At 48.9% G+C, this 20399-nt stretch overlaps 1 protein-coding gene across 3 annotated transcripts in view; it reads right to left on the bottom strand.

The window, feature by feature from the left end:
• Positions 1-20399, bottom strand: part of AGPAT3 (1-acylglycerol-3-phosphate O-acyltransferase 3) — a 147224-nt gene that overhangs the window by 49974 nt on the left and 76851 nt on the right. Inside the window, exon 1 of one of the 3 annotated variants that reach the window (XM_032392490.1) lies at positions 16175-16544. The exons of the other annotated variants lie outside the window; for them this stretch is intronic. The gene's annotated coding sequence lies outside the window, so the exon portion shown is untranslated. Of the gene's footprint in view, positions 1-16174; positions 16545-20399 lie in introns of those variants that run through there. 3 annotated transcript variants of the gene reach the window in all.

The raw sequence follows: 20399 nt of genomic DNA, 5'->3' as shown, positions 1-20399 counted from the left end.
GGTGCTGGGGGTGTGCGTGGCATGGAGCCGTGGGTGTGCGTGGCACGTGTGCCGTGGGTGTGCGTGGCACGCGTGCCGTGGGTGCGGGTGTGCGTGGCACGGTGCTGTGGGTGTGCGTGGCACGGAGCCGTGGGTGTGCGTGGCACGCGTGCCGTGGGTGCGGGTGTGCGTGGCACAGTGCTGTGGGTGTGCATGGCACGGAGCCGTGGGTGTGTGTGGCACGCGTGCTGTGGGTGCGGGTGTGCGTGGCATGGTGCCGTGGGTGTGCGTGGCTCCATGCCCACAAGAAGTGGGCGTGGCAGCTCACTTCCCCCCGGACCCCCCCGGAGCTCAGGACACCTGTGAAGTCCTGCGGGCACCTCTGAAGCTGGGGCCACCCGTGTCCATCTGTCCACAGAGAAGGGGGCTCTAGCGCAGCCTCCTGCCTTTGGCCACAGGCCACATGCTGTCCAACTGGCCCCAGCCTGCAGGGACACATGCCAACTACCTGTGCCTATTGCCCCGTGCCTTGTCCTGGACTGCGGCTGTCCGCCCCACGTTGTGGAGAGGCTAAGCCTAAACACCCCGTTGGCCATGGCGGCACCCTGTGGGCAAGTGAATCTGGGCCGGCCAGCACGGCCACTCACGTCTGCCCTGGAAACATAGCCGTGTGGCCACCGGGCTCACACACTACCCGCCACCCACCGGGATCCTCCACACCTTGGCCTCCCATACCTCCTCCTCCCCGTCTTCCCATCGCCGGATGTGCATCGGACCCGGCCTCAGCCGTCCCTCCACTGGCGGCTAGAACCTCTCGACGATGCTGTGCTATGCGGTCTGGTGGCGGCACGCTCACTGTGGCCCCCGCACTCCTGCCCCTCCACCTTCCCTGCAGCCAGGGGAACCCCCAGGAGCCCCGAGATGCATGATCCTGATTTCTTCCAAACACACACACACGTGTGTGTCACACACACACACACACACACACACACCCGGTCATAATGTCCAGGAGACCAGAGATGCATGATCCTGATTTCTTCCAAACACACACACACGTGTTAGTGTTTTGTTACCACTGACAACAACCCCCCCCCCCCCCCCCCCCGGTCATAATGTCCAGGAGACCAGAGATGCATGGTCCTGATTCTTTGCAAACACAAACGTGTGCACCATGCACAGCACACACGTCCCTCCCACACATGCCCAGTCACACATGCGTGCACATGCACGCACTCAAACCACAGCAAGTCTGGCTGCCCCCCGCCCAGCACTGCAACCGAGCCCCATCACCTTCTCCTGACCTCCACGCCTGTCCCCTGTAATCCACCAGGTTCTCTCTGCCCCGGGAAGATCATGGAAATTTTGTTCACGACCATCGCCTCCCTACTACCCCCTGGAACGCAGCCATCACGTGTGTCTGGGTCACGTCCCCCACAGCCTGTGCCCTCCACAGAGGGGCACCTGGCAAGTGGCAGGCCCTCCGCCAAAGTCAGTAGATTGTCCAATGAGATCCACGCTACCTGATGGCAGGGTAGGGCAGCCTGCCCTCTCCCCGGCCACCTGGAGGCCTGACCTCCTGGGGACACTTCCTGGGGGCGAGTCCCCACCCTTCGCCCACAAACCACACTGGACACCGCAGCTCCAAACCCAGGGATCAACGGAAACTTTCCAGCAAAGTCTGTCTTCACTTCAAAGTTGTTTGGGTTTTCAAAGCCTCAACGGGCACAGTTCTTTATATGCAATTGGACTTCTGAAAAATCCAGCACGCATTGCTAGCTGTGCTGTGTCCCTAGCACGTGCAGCATTGAGTCACACAGCAGAGAGAACACCCCAGCGCTTACTGGACGTCTTACTGGAACCAAGAGCCAAAGCCTCCCTCCTCACCTGAGGGTCCCTCTCCTTCTGCTGACATCACGGGATGAAGGAGTTTAATCTACAAAAGGGAAAATCTTCATTCGACAGAATTTAGCCCAAATAAAGAAGCCTATGTCCTCTTGTAAACCTTTACAAAACAGCATCAAGGTCCAGAGAAATCAGCAAGAAGAGCTCGTGGCACCGCCCCTTCTGCTGGTGAGCCACGATCTCCCTGTCCCTGCGGCGCGTCCCCTACCACGCTCGTCCCAAGTCCAGGCCTGGCCCATCACTCTCGTGACACAGTAATGAACACCTTCCTGGGAAAACTTAGCTCTGAGAATCAGCGGCAGGGAGCTAATTACTGATCATCAAAAGGACAGCCTTTTGATGTGTTTTGTTAGTGTTTTGTTACCACTGAGAACAACTTGTCAAAGGCACTGAATAACTGAAGTGTTCTAAATTTGTTCATTGCCATGTTCAAGTCCAATGCCTCGTCAAGTTCTTAGTATCCCTGCGGGAAGCGGACCGGCAGCTCAGCCCAGAGTCCTGCGCTCATGCGGGAAGATGCACACACACGAGCACCGAGCCATCCACGGCGCACCTGCCCGCTGGCGGAAGGGTCCCCCTGCTCGGGGGTGCTGGTGGGGGAACGTGGCGAAAGCTACTGGCGTGGACTTAACCCGCGCCCATCAGGCCGTCTGTGGTCACAGCCGTGTAACAGAACAAACACGTGTGGCCTGCATCCTGGGAGAGGCGGGGCCGGCAAGCGACACGCACACAAAGCAACAAGCCGGCCTGCAGTTTGCTCCAAGGCCCTTCTCCAGGCTCCAGGACCCTTGTTTGCAGGTGGCGCCCGGAGCCCGCGTCCAGAACCGTGGGGAGGACCCGGGGAGAGCGTACGGGTGCACACGCCTCGGTGCTGCGTGCCCAGGAAACGAGGGTTTGAAGACACTGCAGAATCCAAGTCCTGGTTCTAAGGTCTTCACGCTATTTAGGAAGAAAGTAGGGACACCGACGAGCCTGAGCGAGGCCAACCCACATGCCGATGCTGTGAGGACACCACCACAAGGGCACAGCGGGTAGATGAGCTAACAGACGTCAGCTCAAGAGAAGGCAGTAAAACGAGGGGCGAGGATGAGGATGATGGCAGCGGTGATGCAGGGAGTCCCCGCGTCTCAGCGATCACAACAAGGACAAGCAGCAGGTAAGGCCGGCAGCTGTGAGATGTGAGGCAAAAGACGAGCCCAAACACTGAGTCACAGGAAGACAGAAACTCAAGGCCACAGACATGATGCTCAAACACCCACACAAGGCCACAGTAACGAAGCAAGGTGGTAAAATGGGCTTGAGGCAAGCGGCCCTGGAGAGACAGGCGGGGGCCGTGCCCGAGCCACCAGGAAGGACACACGGATAGGCTGGGATTAGGCGAAGCGCACCTTCCCAAAGGTCAACACCACCAAAGACAAAAACACAACCAAACAAAACAACCAGAAAGGCTAAAAACAAGGACCACATACAAAAGGATGTGTGTTTTGTGCACGGGCACACATCTTATCTGTCCCTCTCCAAATACAACCAAAGTAACAAAGCCCCGATGCAGACACGTGGGGACAGGCAGAGACCACCTGCTGAAAGCCAACTGTTTTCACACTGGCTCACAAAATAAAATCAAACTCCGCTACATATAAGAGAGATACCTCCCCCAAAGCAACTTAGCAGGGCTGAAAATAATAAACGTGTACTGGGAAAATGCAAAATGTAAAAGGAGGATTCAAAATCTTAGTATTGGACAGTAGACGGTCAGACCCGGGAGACAAAGCAGGAATGTTTATGATGCTAGGAACTCAAATTCTTAAAGAAGACAGAACAGTTTCACCTCTGTGCACCAAATAACCCACAGCACTTTTCATAAAGCAGAAGTCACGGGGGATGTTAAAGAACAACTCACAGCACGCTAATAATGGGACATGCGGATCTGTCTCTTCCAACCCGAGGAAGAACAGCGGTCAAGAGGACGGTAAGCAGGGAGACTCAGGAGGTGGGTCTAAGGCTCTGGCACTAATCCTGTCGCTGGTGAGGAAAGCCACACCTCTTTTCACCTGCCCGTGGGACATTCACGTATTAAGCAACAAAGAAAGAATCAACAAGTTCCAAATCGTATTTGGAGTGCAGACAATGTTTGCTAGCAACTAATAACAAGATCCAAAAACAGGGCCTTTCCCCTGAGAGGTGACCATCCATCCTCCTCTTAGACAGTCCTCTCCGGGGATATAGAAACCAAAAGTACACGATTTCTAAAAAGCACAATGAAACTGAAGCCGTGCTTAGAAGAAATGTTATCACATTAGGTATTTAAGTCTTTAGAAATGAAAGCATGAAAATAATAGAATCAAGCTTCCAACTCGAAAAGCTAAAAGAGAATTACAAAGTCAGGAAGGAATTAATAAAAGTAAAAACAAACAGTGAGTTTAAAAAATTCTAATTAATAGCTAAACTTGAAAAAAAATCAATAAAACAGTTAAGTCACCCATAGCAATAAAAAATAATGAAGAAAAAGTAGAACAAAAATACACAAAATAAAAAAATGGAATAACCATCAAAAGAAAACTTTTTTTTTTAAATCGTGGAAATAATTGCACATGTCTGTGCAAACAAATTTGAAAGCCTAACTGAAATGGATATTTTCTAGAAGGAAAAAATTTACAAAGAAAGGGACTACAAAAAAGAAACTAAGTAGACCTAATTTTTTTTTTTAAGATTTTATTTATTTATTTGACAGAGAGAGAGATAGCGAGAGCAGGAACACAAGCAGGGGGAGTGGGAGAGGGAGAAACAGGCCTCCTGCTGAGCAGGGAGCCCGATGCGGGGCTTGATCCCAGGACCCTGGGACCATGAACCCAGATGAAGGCAGATGCTTAACCGAATGAGCCACCCAGGCGCCCCAAGCAGACCTATTTTTTTAAAGATCTATTTATTTATGTGAGAGAGAGAGAGCACGCAAGCAGGAGGGGTAGAGAGAGATAGAGAATCCCAAGCAGACTCCCCGCTAAGCACAGAGCCCGAAGCGCACTCGATCGCACGACCCTGAGATCATGACCTGAGCCGAAACCAAGAGTCAGACACTTAACCCACTGAGCCACCCAAGCACCCCAAAGCAGACCTATTTTTATAGAATGAAAAGGTATCTGTCAGTTACTTGTAATGAAAGATGCCAAACTCAGATGATTTTGCAAGTTAATTCTACCAATCCTCTAAGAACAGGTTATCTTCATACAATTTAAAGAAATTTAAAGAAAAAGTCCAGATGCCGTTTATGAAGACAGCATGGCACTGAACGCACATGGAAGAAGGAACACAGAAGAAGGAAGCCTGTCTACATCGATGGCTCCCATGTGTGATGCAAGGAGCCTGGGGTCCCCGAGCCCCTAGCAGGGGACACAGAAGTCCCCTGTTTTCCCAGTATGTCTTGATGAGGCAGGGCTGTCTTTATGTACTTCAACCAAACAACACAGACTGAATTCAGGAGCAGCTGATTCTGGCTGCTTCCTCTGTTGCCAGACATGAAAGAGACTCGTAAAACTATAAAACTGTGCCACTCTCCTCACTCCCTGGGTTCAGCTGTGGAAAATGTAGTTTTTCTTTATAAAAAAGATTATTTATGTTAACATGTAATAAGTTTATTGCTTCTATTTTAAATGGATGATTAAATAAATATTTTTAAATGTTCTCAGGATTAATTTCTAAAATAGTCTACATGGACAGTAGGATTTCTTGACCAGGATACTGCTGAGATTTTGGACCAGAAGCTGTCCTGTGCATGGCAGGCTGTCCACCAGCGTCCCTGCCCGCGCACTGCTTACCAAGAATGACACCCTGCACCACCAGCTGTGTTAACCAAAAACATCTCCTGAAGTTGCCAAATGTCCCCTTGGCGGTGACAGAGGCAATCACCCCCAGCTGAGACCCACAAGACATAGGACTCGCACAGACACACACAAAGCTCTCTGCAGGCCTCAATAATTTTAAGAGAGTAAAGACAACAAAAGTTCAAGAACCACTGCTCTTTGCTTATGAATATGAATACAAAAATTGGTAAAAAAGAAATTATTAGCAAACTAAATCTAATAGCATGTTAACAAGACAATACATCATGACCAAGTGGGGTCTGGTCCATGAACGCAAGGATGGTTTGATATTGGGAAATCAATAAAATTCTTTATATCTCTTTAACAAGAATGCTAGGCTGGTAATTTAACAAAATTCAACCTCACTTCCTGACAAAAACAATAAAGTAAGAGTCAGTCTGAAATATCCTACATACTCATTCCGTCTTCCCTGCAAGGTGATGATCTCTCAGCTCCAAAGCCACTTACGCACAGCACCAGCCGCACGTGGGCAGAAAGGGAGAGCCCGGGCCAAAGCTGAGGAGGCGAAGCCCACGCTCCAGGAGCCTGGCGGGGCTTCGACGCTGCAGAGCCCCGAGGCCCCTCGTCACCCTCCACGGACACCGCCTCCACGGCGCTCACCGGACCCCGGCTAGCCGCACAGCACAGCAACGAGCATAGCGCAAGCCCGCCGGGGCCACGCACGCACACTGCCAGGCTGGAGAGCGTGCGCTGGTTCTAATGAACCGGTAACTGGTAGCTGTGCTCTGAAACAGTAATGCAGACATTCCCTACGGTGTGTGGGTGCGTGTGCACGTACGTATACACACGCGTGCTCCAGAACACGCATGCTCCAGAACACGCATGCAGAAGGAAGTCATCGGAATGAAGCAGAGCTGTGCGTCGTAAAAAAACTTCCAGGCCAAGTCACAGTCATTGGCGTAGATATATATTATAAACACATATAAATGTGTTTTCGAAAACTCTGCGCGTGTATGTATGTTTTTACGTGTATTTTTACAAGTTCTGGAAGGATCAACCACAGCCAGGAAAGACTGGGACTTGCAGTGGAATAAAGAATGAAATCTTGATTATGTATTACATTTGGTTCTGTGTTCAATTTTCACAAGCATGCATTACTTTTATAATTAAATAGTAATTTAATTATTATTATTAATTAAATATTAATTATAATTAATTATTAAATAAATTATAATTAAATGTTAAAAAAATTACCTTGCTTGCTTATTAAGTTCTAACCTTTTGTCTCTACGGTGGTAACAACAGTCTAACCAATTACCCTGAGCACTGATAAGATTTGTTTTTTCAAGGAAAAAGCTCACCTTGTAGGATATCTGCCTTCTCTAGACACAACTTGGCCGGTCAAAGTCTGAGCCCTTTGCTTGGCCCCCTCATACCACCTGCAGGGTCAAGAATTCCTCCTCCCACAGCAGTGGGAACTACCCCGAGAGCTCCAGGCACCTGGAGCTGGAGGTGCCCTGGCCTTCTACCTCCCCTGCTTTCTTGGAGAGCAATCCCTCCCCCTGCCCTCTGCGATCTTGGCTAGGAAGGCGCCTCCCCGCATTACGGCCTGGGTTGAGGTCCACAGGACACGTGGGCCACAGCGGGTTTGAGTGCTCGGTGAGGCCCTTTGCCCTCCTTGGGGTGCACGTCACATTCCACGATGGACCAGCGCCCCGCGGCTGCACGCCCTCGTCAACCCTGGCTCCGCACAGACTCCACATCGGTGCGTTTTAATTCTCAGTTCTCTGATGACTCATCAAGGTGCACACCTGTTTTCATGTGTTTATTAGGTATTTCGACATCTTTCGAGAGGTGCCGGTCAGGTCATAAACGAACGATTCGCTTTATTTCCGTGTTGAGGACTATCAGCTTTGTGGGGGTGGTCACTGTCGCACATCATCTCTGTTGTGTTGGGTTTTGCTATGCCTTTGCTATATGTGGAACTTAAACAGAAGAACTGGGGGGATGGAAGGGAAAATAAATAAGATGAAATCAGAGAGGGAGGCAAACCATAAGAGACTAACTCTAGGGAACAAACTGAGGGTTGCTGGAGGGGAGGTGGGTGGGGAGATGGGGTAACCGGGTGACGGGCATCAAGGAGGGCACGTGATGGAATGAGCACTGGGTGTTACATGCAACTGACGAATCACGGACCTCTACCTCTGAAACTTAAAAAAAAGTGGTCCACTGTATATATATATACACACACACACACACACACACACACACCTAAAAGTCGTTTGGTTTGTGAATGTTGATTTAATCTTACTGGATGCTTGGTTATAAATCAGATCTGGGAAGGGTCCCATAGCTATTACCAGGCCTGGAAAGCACAATGCTCCCAACCTGCCATTCTTCCTCCCCTTCTTTCTGCCAGCCTCAAGTGTTACTTTGCAGTCCCCGACCCCAGAAATGAGGGAGATCAAAGTGATTTCCATCTCCGCCCTCCCCAAATTCCATCTTGCTGGGAGAGGTCTGGCTGATGGCCAGTGACCCATGGCCACTCTCCCCCAGAAACAAGCCATCGTCAGGGACACATGCCTGCCATGCATGATGCAACATGCTTCACGGATCCAAAGGCTCTCGGCGGCACGCGGGCTCCAGCACCCCTGGCCGGAGCCCTGAGGAGGGAGAGAACCTCTCCGGCTTGAGCACTGAGCCACCGTGGCCAGACCGTAATCACAGGAAAGGCACACACCAAGAGCTCCACTGGAGGCCACGGGATGGCTTGATTTCCTTTTGCAGACAACCAGTCGCTTGCAACAATTTCACAGTCGAGACCCCAAGCAGTGTTATGAACTCACCAACAGTGAGGAAAAGCAGGTGACCTTCTGTTGATTCAGAACGCTGGAGATGAGCTGCTCAGAGTAGCGGGTGGTTAGCGAGGGGATCACATCTACAGCCCCGCTTAGCAAACAAGGGCTCATAATGAAACACTTGACCCTAAGGAGACCGTAAACAAAGTAACTTCAGTTTGAAAACTAAAGCGGTGCCTGTGTTTTACACAAGCCATGAGGGACTCCAAGTCTGAGGCTCCACAACCCCACTCAAACCCTAAGAGTTGTTTGTTTTTACCAAATGGTAGCTATCAGCACACTGTTTGTTGCAATTACCACTCAGGAGGTTAAACTTCCTGCCCACAATGTCCGGGCCCCTCTGCAGAAAGTTCTCGCAAAGACAGCCAACTCCCAGGCCCCAAGAAGCCCGGGCAGGCGGAGGCCCTGTGCTCCCGGCTCGACCGACAGAAAAGGAACCTGTCACTCGTCACCCAGTGGTGGAAGACCCCAGGAATGAGCGTGGGCGCAGGAGGGAACCTGAGAGGAAGGTCCCTGAGTGCTGGGAGTTGGGACACAGAAGGATGGGAGAGAGGCCCGGGTCCCTGGAGGCTGCACCGAGGCACAGGCTCTACCCTCAGGCCCAGGAGAACCAGCACCCACCGGATTGGGTGCTGTCCCCCAACGCCGCTGGTTATCACTGGGCTTCGTGGGGGGGGGGGAGGCCCACAGCAGCAGACCACCCCATGCAAACATGGGCTCTCCTCACGGCAAACACGCACACTGGCCTCCAGGTCACCCGTCCAGCCCTGGCTGCCGAAGCTGGATGGCCACCGCTCCGTCTCATGACGGACAGACCCCTGGCCTTCCAGGTCTGCTAACCAAGTCTGGGTGCGGCTCTGCGGGTGTCAGCAGCTACTGGGCCCCCACAGAAGGCCCTGGACCGTGCGTGGCTTTCAGCGTGGCCCCGTTTCTAACTCAGTTCATCCTGCCCGGGAAAGAACAGAAGGGGAAAGCACTTTATCAGATTACCCAAATCACTGGATTTTGGACAAACAGGGACTGGTTATAATAAATACCCTTTTGGCCACAGGAAACCTTTAAAGTATCTACCTCCTCAAGAAAATCAGCCGACGATGCAGTAAGGCCTGGCTGGGCCTGCCGTGCTTCCCTCAGTGCCGTCGAGGCTGGACAGGCGGGGTGCGCTCGTGGCTGGGCGCCCACGCCTGCCAGCACGAGCCAGCGCCAGATCCCGGTGTGGACCCAGTCCAGCGCTATCACAGGGAACAGAATCACCACGCGTGTGCGCGCACACACACACGTGCACGCACGTCCCCGCACCTCCATCTGACTCACTGAGGCACGGGGCAGCAGGGCTGGTGGGACAATCGTCCTTACGGCTCCAACATGAAGTCTGAAAGCGAGAGGCACGAACACGACTGCTTACGGAGGACTGGAAACCCCACGCTGGCCAGAGCACGTGCCGTTAGCTCCAAATCAAACGGAGCGCACCCCAGGGAAGCTGCGAGCTGTGCACGAAGATGCCACCGACTCAGGCAAAACCAGGGATACGGCCTATTTGGGGCCCTTTCAAGTGCCGTTCCTCCCTCCCCACTGCCTGATAAGGAGGCGCAACAGATGGCTCGGAGATGAACAAACCCAGAGAGACCCGGAGGTCACAGGTTTCCCCGTCCCCTGCAGGCGCGGGGATAGCTGAAGGTGGCCGCCTCCGGGATGTGAAGCAGGGCAGCCTCTGGCCTCCAGCCCTCTGGAGGCAGAGGCCCCCCATCGCCCCCACACCGGAGCCCCACCCGCAGCCACCCCTGCCGACCCCATGGGCGCAGCCCCCTCTCTGGCACCGCGCCAGCCAGGCGTCCACAAAGCAGAAGCCCAGGCTCGCTGGCTAAATGTGGCTCTTGTTTCAGTTTGTTTTAAACTGTGGCAAAACATACAGAAATTTCCCATCTTAACCATTTCTAAGTGTCCAGGTCAGTGGTATTCAGTACGTCCACACTGTGTGCCACCATCCCCAGCGTCCACATCCAGGAACTCTGTCCCCAGGAAACACTGACCCGTCCGCCCCCAGCGCTGGCTCCCACTGCTCCCGGGACCTGTGGCTCTGGTCGTCCCCGGGCCCGCGTCTAAGTGGACTCACGCAGGCTTCATCCTCCTGTGTCTGGTTCCCGTCCCTGAGCACGACGTCGTCAAGGTTCATCCGGGCCGTAACGTGGGTCCGAACGTCGTCTCTAAGGCTGAATAACACTCCACTCTGTGTGTACACCGCATTTCTTCTCCTGTTGATCTTACAGCTTCAGCTTTCACATTCAGGTCTGTGATCCATTTTTAATTTTTCCATAGGGGATGAAGGAGGGCGAAGGTTCGTTGCTTTTGAACAACAAACACATATATATATGTGTATATATATACACAGGGGTCCAGGAGTCCTGGCTCCTTTCCCCATTGAATCACGTTGGCACTTCCGTTGGGAATCAATGGACCATAAACGTGTGGGTTTGCTTCTGAAATCTGTTCTGTCCCGTTGATCTTCATGTATACCTTTTGCCAGTTCCACAATGTCTATATTGCTATAGCAGTGGAGAAAGTCTCAAAATCAGGTAATCTTTTGTCTCTTAAAATCATCCTGGTGGTTCTAGGTCATTGGATTTCTGTGTAAATTTTGGAATAAGTTTGTAAATTTCTACAAAAACCCTTGCCAGGATTTTGATCGTGATTGCACTGAATCTACAGATCAATTTTGGTAGAATTAACATTTCAGTAACATTGGGCCTTCTGGCCAATAACAGACTATAGGTCTTCCCATTTAGTCTTTAATTTCTCAGCATACTTTTTGCTTATATTTATCCATAAGAATTTCATATTTTTGAAGCTCTTATAAATGGTGTTTTATTATAGCTTTTAATTGTTCAATGCTAGTATACAGAAATAAAATTAATTTTGTTAGATTGACCTTGTACCCTGTAAATTCACTAAATCCACCTATTCTAGTAGCTTTTTAATAGATTTTTTAGGATTTTCCATATAAACCATCATGCCACCTATGAATAAAGACAATTTTACTTCTTTTCCATTCTGTACATCCTTTATTTATTTTTCTTGCTATTTTTCTTGCCACTTTTCTAGCATAATGTTGAGCAGAAGTGGTGAGGCATGCTTGCCTTGCTCCCGATATGAGAAGGAAAGCCCTTGGTTCCCCAGCATTAAGTACGGCGCTAGCTGTAGGTTTGCACGGACGCCCTTTATCAGACTCAGGTGCCTACTACTAGACTGCTGAGAGCTTGTGGGTTTTTTAGCATAAATGAGTATTAAAGTTTGTCAAGGGCTTTTTTTTTTTTTTTTGCATTAGGATAGTTATATGGTTTTTCTTTTTTGTCTGTTAATACAGTGAATTACAGTGATTGATTTTTTTTAAATTTTTATTATTTATTTGACAGAGAGAGAGACAGCGAGAGAGGGAACACAAGCAGGGGGAACGGCAGGCAGAGGGAGAAGCAGGCTTCTCGCTGAGCAGGGAGCCCGATGTGGGGCTCGATCCCAGGACCCTGGGACCATGACCTGAGCTGAAGGCAGACGCCCAACGACTGAACCACTCAGGCGCCCCTACAGTGATTGATTTTAAATGTTAAACCAATCTTGCATTCCTGGGGTAAATCCCCCTTGGTTATGATGCAGTGTCCATTTTACACGTTGTTGGATTTGACTTGTTAAGATGTTCTAATTCATGAAGGATTTTGCTCATGAGGGATACTGGTCTACAATCTTTGCCTGGTTTTATATCAGGGCAATGCTGGCCTCATGAAGTGGGTTGAGAAGTACTCAACCATCCTCTTCCAATGACTGGGGGACCTTGTGCAGAATTAGTATTATTTCTTCCTTAAATGTCTGATAGAATTCATCAATGAAGTCATCTGGACCAAGCATTTTCTCTGTTGAAAGACTTTTGTATATAAATTCAATTTTTCAATAGATACAAGGTTATTCAGGTTACCTATTTTGACTTGAGTAAGTTTTAGTGATTTGTATCTTTTCAGGAATTTGTCCATTTCATCCATGTTCTAAAATTTCCCCAAAGTTTTTCAGAATATTCCTTTGCCATCATTTTAACACCTATGGGATATGTAGTGATTTCTCATCTCTCGTTTCTGATTTTGGTGGTTCTCTTCTCTTTCTTCTCTTTCTCTCTTTCCTGATCAGTCTAACTAGGGGTTTATCAATTTTAATGATCCTTTCAAAGAACCAACTTTTGGGGTTTTTTTCCTATTGTTTGTTTTCTATTTCATTGATTTCTGCTCTTTGTTATCTCTTTCTTTAGTTTGCTTTTTTTTAAGGTTGAAGTTGAAATCATTGATTTGAGAAGTTTTATGTTCTAGTATGATCATTTAATGCTATAAATCTCTCTAAGCACTGGTTTACCTGCATTCCACAAATTGTGACACATTATGTGTTGACTTCCACTAAGTTCAAAATGGTGTCTAGTTTCCTTTGTGATTTCCTCTTTGAACCAGTGGCTATTGAGAAGTATGCTTATTTTGTTTCCAAATGTTTGGGGATTTTTCCAGATGCCTTTCAATCACTGATTTCTAGTTAATTCTCTGTTGGTCAGAGACCATACTTTGCATGGTTGAGTACTTTTCCATGTTCTGAGACTTGTTTTATTGTCTAGAACGTGGTCTGTCTCGGGGAACGTTCCGCACGCGAGTCCTGCAGCCGCCGCCGCGTGGGCTACTAGTCTATAAACCCAAGCAGGCCGAGCTGGGTGATAGCGCGGTCCGAGTCTCCTACATCTTTACTGATGTTATGTCTACTTGTCCTATCAGTACTGAGACAGGAGTGCTGAAGTCCCCAACTATGACTGCATCTGTAGGTCTCCTTTCAAGTATATCATTTTGTGCTACTTTTATTTTGAGGCTGTTATTAAGTGCATACCTATTCAACATGTTATGTTTTCTTGATGAGCTGACTGCCTTTACCAGGATAACGTATCATTCTTACTCCTGGAAATACTTCTGGTCCTGAAATCTAACTTATCTGACTCACCCATCTTCGGATTTGCATTTGTGCAGTACAGCTCTTTCCAACCTTTTCCTTTAAACTGGGTCTTTTGGGGGTCCTGGGTGGCTCAGTCAGTTAAGCATCCAGCTCTTGATTTTGGCTCAGGTCGTGACCTCAGGGTCGTGGGATCAAGTCCCACGTTGGGCTCCCTGCTCAGCAGGGTCTGCTTCTCCCTCTCCCTCTGCCCCTCCCCCACCCCCGCTTGTGCTCGTGCATGTGCTCTCTCTCAAATAAATAAGTAAAATCTTTTTAAAAAATGAAAAAAATAAACTGTCTTTATATTTAATGTGGATAGCACTTTAATCTTTTTGATCTGACAATCTCTGACAAAATGTCTTTTATTTGGAATTTTCAGGCCATCCGCATTTGATGGGATTGTCAGTATGGCTGGGTTTAAATCCATCATCTCTCTATTTGTCCTATCTGAATTTCTTTACTGCATTTTTTCTTTTTTCTATCTTCTTCTGGACTCATGATTTTTTTAATGATTCTATTTTATTTCTACCACAGCTTGTTACTAGACCTCCCTGCTGTTTCTTAGTGGCTGTGCTAGGGTTTACAACACACCTTCACTACATCCCTGTCTACTTTCCAATATTTTAACGCTTCCTGTTCATTTTAAGAACTTTATAACAGTTTCCATTTTGTTCCTCCTAGACTTTGTGCTACATTGTTGCAGACCTTTTATTTCCACTTACATTGCAAACTACAAGATGTCATTATTATCTTTAAACAGTAAATCATCTGTTTTTTGGTTTTGTTTTTTTTTTTTTAACACAAGGGGACAAAGGTCTTTTCTACTTGCCTGCACTTCTGCTGCTCTCCATTCCTTCAGATCCAAATTTCTGGCTCCTCCCTGAAGGAGCCCCTTCACAGTCCCTAAAGAGAGTACGCCAGAGATACATTCTTTCAGCTTTTGAACTCTGAAAAGTCTTTACTTTGCCTCCACTTTGGATAGATATTCTGTTGTCTTTAGAACCGTAGCTTGAAGATTTCCTCCTCTCAGTATTTGGAAGATGCTCCTCCATCATCGGGATTACATAGTTTCTGACAGAAAGTGCGCCATGAATTCCATCTTTGTTCCTCTGTGCATAGTAGGGTTTTGCCTCTGGCTGTTTCTAAGATTTTTCTGCTTTTAAAATTTCCAGAAAGTTGATTAAAATGTGCACTGGTGTAGTTTTCTTCCCGTTTCTTCTGCTTGGGGTTTGTCGAGCTTCTTAGAAATGAGCTTTCATCAGATTCGGGAAAATTCTAACTATTTTCTTCAAATACTTCCCACCACACACACCTCTTTCTCTGAATTCAATTTCATATGCTATTCCACCTGATATGGTCCCACCCACACTCTGTTCCTTTTTTTATCCCCACTGTTTTCCAGGTTTTGTTGTAGGAAGCTTCTAGGGCTATCTCTTCATGAATACTGATCTTGTCTCTACAAAGTCTGACCTAGTCTGAACCCCATCTAGTGCATTTTCTAGAAGACTCACTGGGTCTTTTCCATACCTTCTGCTTTCTCCTGGTTCACATTTTCTCTGTGTCACTGAACACATGGAGTGTATTTATAATTGACATTTTAACATCCTCGCCTGCTCATCCTACTGTCTGGACAGATGCGGTTCCACCCAGATCTGTTTCTCGTTGTTGATTTCTCTCCTCTTTTGGGTTATATTGTCCCACTTATTTGTAGGGCAAGTGATTTTTGACTGGCTCCAGACATTGTGAACTTCATGTTGTTGGAGGCTGTTTTGCTGCAGTCCTTCTGGTGAGGCTTTACTCGGGGACGTAGTTAAATTACTTAGAATCAGTCTGATGCTTCAAGGCTTGCCATAAGCTTTGTCAGCTGAGTCCTGAGCAGGCCGCATCCAGGGCTAAGGCAATGACCTTCTGAGGACTCTACCCCACGCCCTTTGAACTGTGAGGTCGGGTGAGAACACAAACTTCATTCCCAGCCCTGGGTGAATGACCAGAACCTACTCCTCTCCAGCGCTTTCTCCTCTCATCTTGGTGATATTTGCACACATATGCACAGATCAGCGCTCACCCAACGACCAGGAGGACCCCCTCCTGAGCTCTCTAGAGCCCTGTCTCTACACAATCTCCTCATCTCCACTGTTTCCCCACAAATTCTAGCCTCGGTGGAACCCCTTGGTGCCAGAGTGTCTCCAGCTGGTCCTGGGCTCCTTCTCCCTGTGCTCAGCTGGACACTGTGGGCAATAGTTTGGGAGGCCAGGGGCTCCCCTCACAGGGACAAACTGTCCCATGCCCTGCTGTGCAGCCTCTGGAACCTACAGCCTTGCACACCTGTTTGCTTTCCTGCTACTTCAGGCAGGATGTGAAATCCAGTCCGTGTCTCCCCATCATGGCTAAAAGTCGGGGGTGAAACCTTGTAATTTTTTTTGAAACCTTGGATTTTTAATTCAATTTTCCACTAATCCCAAGTGCACCTCTCCAATGGACTTAAATGGTCTATCTGGTCTGAGAAGCTCCGAGCTGTAAGTAAATCTAAGGCAGGACCTACGTCACCAGAATGGGCCTGACTACCACGCAGCTGACTTAAAGCCAGCTCTTGAAAAGAACAAAAGCGCTTACCTTTCTCTTTCCAGTCTCGGATCAGTCACTGTCATGGAAGCATCTCATTAGAAGCCCGTCTGCTATTTTAGAAGAACGCTGGGATCGTGCGCTGCCCACGTGAACCGAGAACGGCGAGCCTGCAGCTAATTAGCAAAAAGACAAGCCAGCGCCGAAGATACGCCTCGTGCTGAGACACCTTGAAACACTCAAGGCCCTTCTTCTCAATTAACGATCTCTTCCCGATTTATTTGGTGAGGTCAGGAACACCACTGACGTCCTGTCCTAAGTAGCTCACCACCCGAAGTCCCCTTTCTCCTGACACTGAGCTGGGGCTGAGGCAGAAGCAGCTCTGGAGGCCAGGAGGTGCCTGAGAAGTCTCCAGACCAGCGGCTGATGCTCCAGCATGGGGGGCAGATGGGGTGCTGCTCTGCATGGGGATGGGGGGCGTGGGGGCCGTGGCGCAGGGGAAGGCTGTCTCGGGGCACTGCCGGAGCCCACGCTGCAGGGGCAGCAGGGCCCTCCTCCTCCTCACCTCTTCCCAGTGTTCAACAAAGCCAAGAGCCCAGTCCCGGACTCGTGAGAGGGATGCAAGTCCCTTGTCAGGTATGTGACTTGAAAATATTTTCTCCTATTTCATGGGTTTTATCTTTTTACTTTCTTGATGGTGTCCTTTGAAGCACAAAGGGTTTTAATTTTGATCTTAAGAGCAGCCACAGAAAAGACAGATCACCTTCACAGAAGAGAGAGCCTGGCAATGGTTTCTTAGCATACAAAGGATGGCAAAGGCCCGTGCATAGATCTTCAACGTGCTAGAAGGGCCCGACTGCCACCCGAGAAGTCTCCAGCCAGCAATATGCCTCTGAAAAGCCAAACAGCCTTTCAGACAAACAGAAATGGGAAGGGTTTTCCAGCAGCAGAATCAAGCTGAAGGAATCTCTAACACACGCAGGCTTCGAGCAGGAAAAATGCTCTCACATGGAAAACCAGAGATGCAAAACAATAAAATGCAAAGAGAGTGGCAAATACACCTACAAACTTGAAACAAGAAGTAATACAGCAGAATGTCTGATGAGGTTAAAAAAAAATTAAACACGCAAACACGCGTGTGTTGGGAAGGGGCATTTGGTGTGTGCTGAGTCCCTGGATCATCCCCAAGAGCAAAGAACTGGTTAATGTCAGATAATTGACAACTATGAATGTTGTAATTTCTGAGGAAACCATCAAAAGAAAAGTCTGTAACTTCCAAACTGCTAGAGGGCATAAAAATGAAAGGATCAGTAATTACCTCAAAAAAAAAAAAAAAGCAAGGAAAGAGAAGGAAGGGGGATATACGGCACAGATAAAGCAGTCAGAAAATACAAGGTGGCAGACTGAAACTCACTTCACCAGTAATTACATTTAAAGGAAACTGGATAAAGGCTCCAGTTTAAAAAAAATTTAATTGATTGTCAGACTTTAAAAAAACCATTGTCAAACTTCAATTTAAAAAAACTTTAATCATATGCTACTTCTGAGGCACAGCTACGATATAAAGAGACAGAAAGGTTAAAAGCAAGAGGAGCTCTGCAGGCACATGCTGACCCACAGCTGCTGGTTCCATGTGAATTTCTAAGTAGAGGTAAAGCCCACAGCATCACGGGGGGAGACACCTTCGTCAGCGAAGCGGACACTCCAGCCACAAGGAGGATACAACAATGTAGAAACTGTATCACTAATAACACAGCCCCCAAATACATAAAGCAAGTGGATGTCAGTGCAAGGATAAGACAAATCTGCGGAGATAACTGGACCTCTTTCCTAACTGATAGAGCAGGGACATCTAAGAAAGACATCAATAAGGACGAGAAGGCACACACATGTTCTGGGAAGGGCCAGACAGGAAATACTGTCGGTTTTTTTAGGCCAAATGGTCTCTACCACAATTACTCAACCCTGTCCTCGTGCAAAACAGCCACGAACGACACGGAAACAAACGAGTGTCTCTGGGATCCCATAAAATCTTATTTATAGAAACAGGGGCTCAGTCGGTGAAGCATCTGCCTTCGGCTTAAGTCATGATCCCAGGGTCCTGGGCTCCCTGCTCGGCGGGAAGCCTGCTTCTCCCTCTCCCACTCCCCCTGCTTGTGTTCCCTCTCTTGCTGTGTCTCTCTCTGTCAAATAAATAAATAAATAAATAAATAAAATCTTTAAAAAAAAGAAAGAAAGAAACAGGTAGAGAGCCAGATTTGGCCCATGGGCTGTGGTTTGCCAACCTGATATAGAGGGTTTGAATACCATGATTCATAAACTTTATGAACCTACACAAAACACTGTCCCCACCAAGTGCAGAATATAATCTTTTCAAAGACACATAGGACATTTCCAAAACTGAACCAGATGCTGGGCCATAAAGCAAGTCTCAACACATTTCCAAAGACAAGCAGCAGTCAGAGCATATTCTTTGACCACAATACACTGAAGCTAAAAAAAATAAAATAATAATTTTAAAAGGCAACAAAAAGATATTTGATAAAATCGCCATAGGTTTATTTATTTATTTTTAAAGATTTTATTTATTTATTTGACAGCGAGAGACACAGCAAGAGAGGGAACACAAGCAGGGGGAGTGGGAGAGGGAGAAGCAGGCTTCCCGTGGAGCAGAGACCCTTCTCTCTCCCAGGGAGCCTGGGCTCGATCCCAGGACCCCGGGATCATGACCTGAGCCAAAGGCAGACGCTTAACGACTGAGCCACCCAGGCACCCTCACCATAGGTTTAGAAATCCAAAACAGTTATCAATGGTGAAAAAATTTACATATTTAAAAATCCACTGAATGGAATAGTAACAAAAGGATTTCCTATCACGACTTATAAAGGCTGAAACGGTTCAGTGATCGAGGGTTACACCTAAGTGTACGGCAGAAAATTTTAAGAGGCTGAAAACAATTGACATAAAACATGACTCAAGAAGTTAGAGAAACAAAAAGTAAATGAAAATGAAAAGAAATAACATAAAAAGCAAAATTAATGAAATAAAAACTGTACAGAAAGCCAGAAAGCTGGCTCTTTGAAAGGATCGATAAAATTGACAGAGTTTTGACAAGAGACAAGATAGAGAGAGAAAGAGAGACGCATGAATAACGTCGGGAAAAATAACCCAATGCTGCGGGGTTTTTAAGACCAAGTGGGGTTTATGAACAGCTTTACGGCAATATACTTCAAATGTAGCTGAAAGGACAAAGTCCTGGGAAGAATAATTGACAAAATGGTTAAGGAGATACAGACACCCCAAACAGCCGCAGCAGGAGTCCCAGCGCCGCCGAGCCCCCGAGCCCCTGCCCCTGGGGACGGCCACCTCTGCACGTGGCGGACGACCTGGGCAGCAGGGCTGCGGAACAGGGCGACACGGCTCCTTCCACATCAGCGACATCAGACAGCGGCCCGCGGAAGTGGAGAGAGACACGGGGCAGGACATTATTCCCCAGGCGCCCATCGGCTGGGGGCCACTGCTCCGGCCCGGAGGCCACCCGGCGGGGACACTGGCACCCTGGTGCCAGGCTCTGGTGAACTGGATTGTGAAGGGGACAGGGAGAGGGGTGGCAGACACGGGAACAAGAGAGTTGGCGGGCACGGTCCACGCTGTGGGGTGCCCACACTCGAGGTCGGACCCTCAGCCGGGGGCGGGGACCGCAAGGGCCACGTGGCCACACAGGCTCACGTAGACCAGGAAGCACAGGTGCCCCTCCCAGAAACTGCCGAAGGAGGAGCAGCGAGAAGGAAGAGGCGGCCGGGGGGGCCGGGGCACTCGCCACGGTGTGTTCTCCAGTGGAGAGCGTATTTACTGAGAAAGGCACTACTTAGATCACTGCACTCAAACATTCCCGTGACAGAGAAGGACGGGGAAGGACAGAGTGGGGGAAGGAGGAGCAGGGAGGGCCCCATGGCCACTTGGTGTTTGCTCCCATGGCACAGGCAGGCATGGTCCATACAACAAGGGAGAGCCTGTGTCCAGGGCCTGGGCCTGGGATGCAGCTTGGCGGCCAGCCTGCCGTCCCCAAGGCCAGAGGTGACAGGAGGACCTGGGTGGCAGCTTCCCACAGCCCAGCCAGGGCACGGCACCGAGGCGGCCTGGACCACTGCAGACCTGTGGCTGGAGAAACCCGCTGGCCCTCCGGCCCGGTGGCCCTCCAGGAACGCAGCCACCTACGAGATCCGCCCAGGAAGATGCACTCTGCCTTGTCAACCCAACACGACCCCGGGGAGGT

Source organism: Phoca vitulina, unplaced genomic scaffold (genome assembly GCF_004348235.1).
Source record: "Phoca vitulina isolate PV1807 unplaced genomic scaffold, GSC_HSeal_1.0 scaffold68, whole genome shotgun sequence".
Taxonomy (NCBI): Eukaryota; Metazoa; Chordata; class Mammalia; order Carnivora; family Phocidae; genus Phoca; species Phoca vitulina.
The sequence above is the reverse complement of the archived record's forward strand: the minus strand, read 5'-3'. Positions and strand labels throughout refer to the sequence as shown.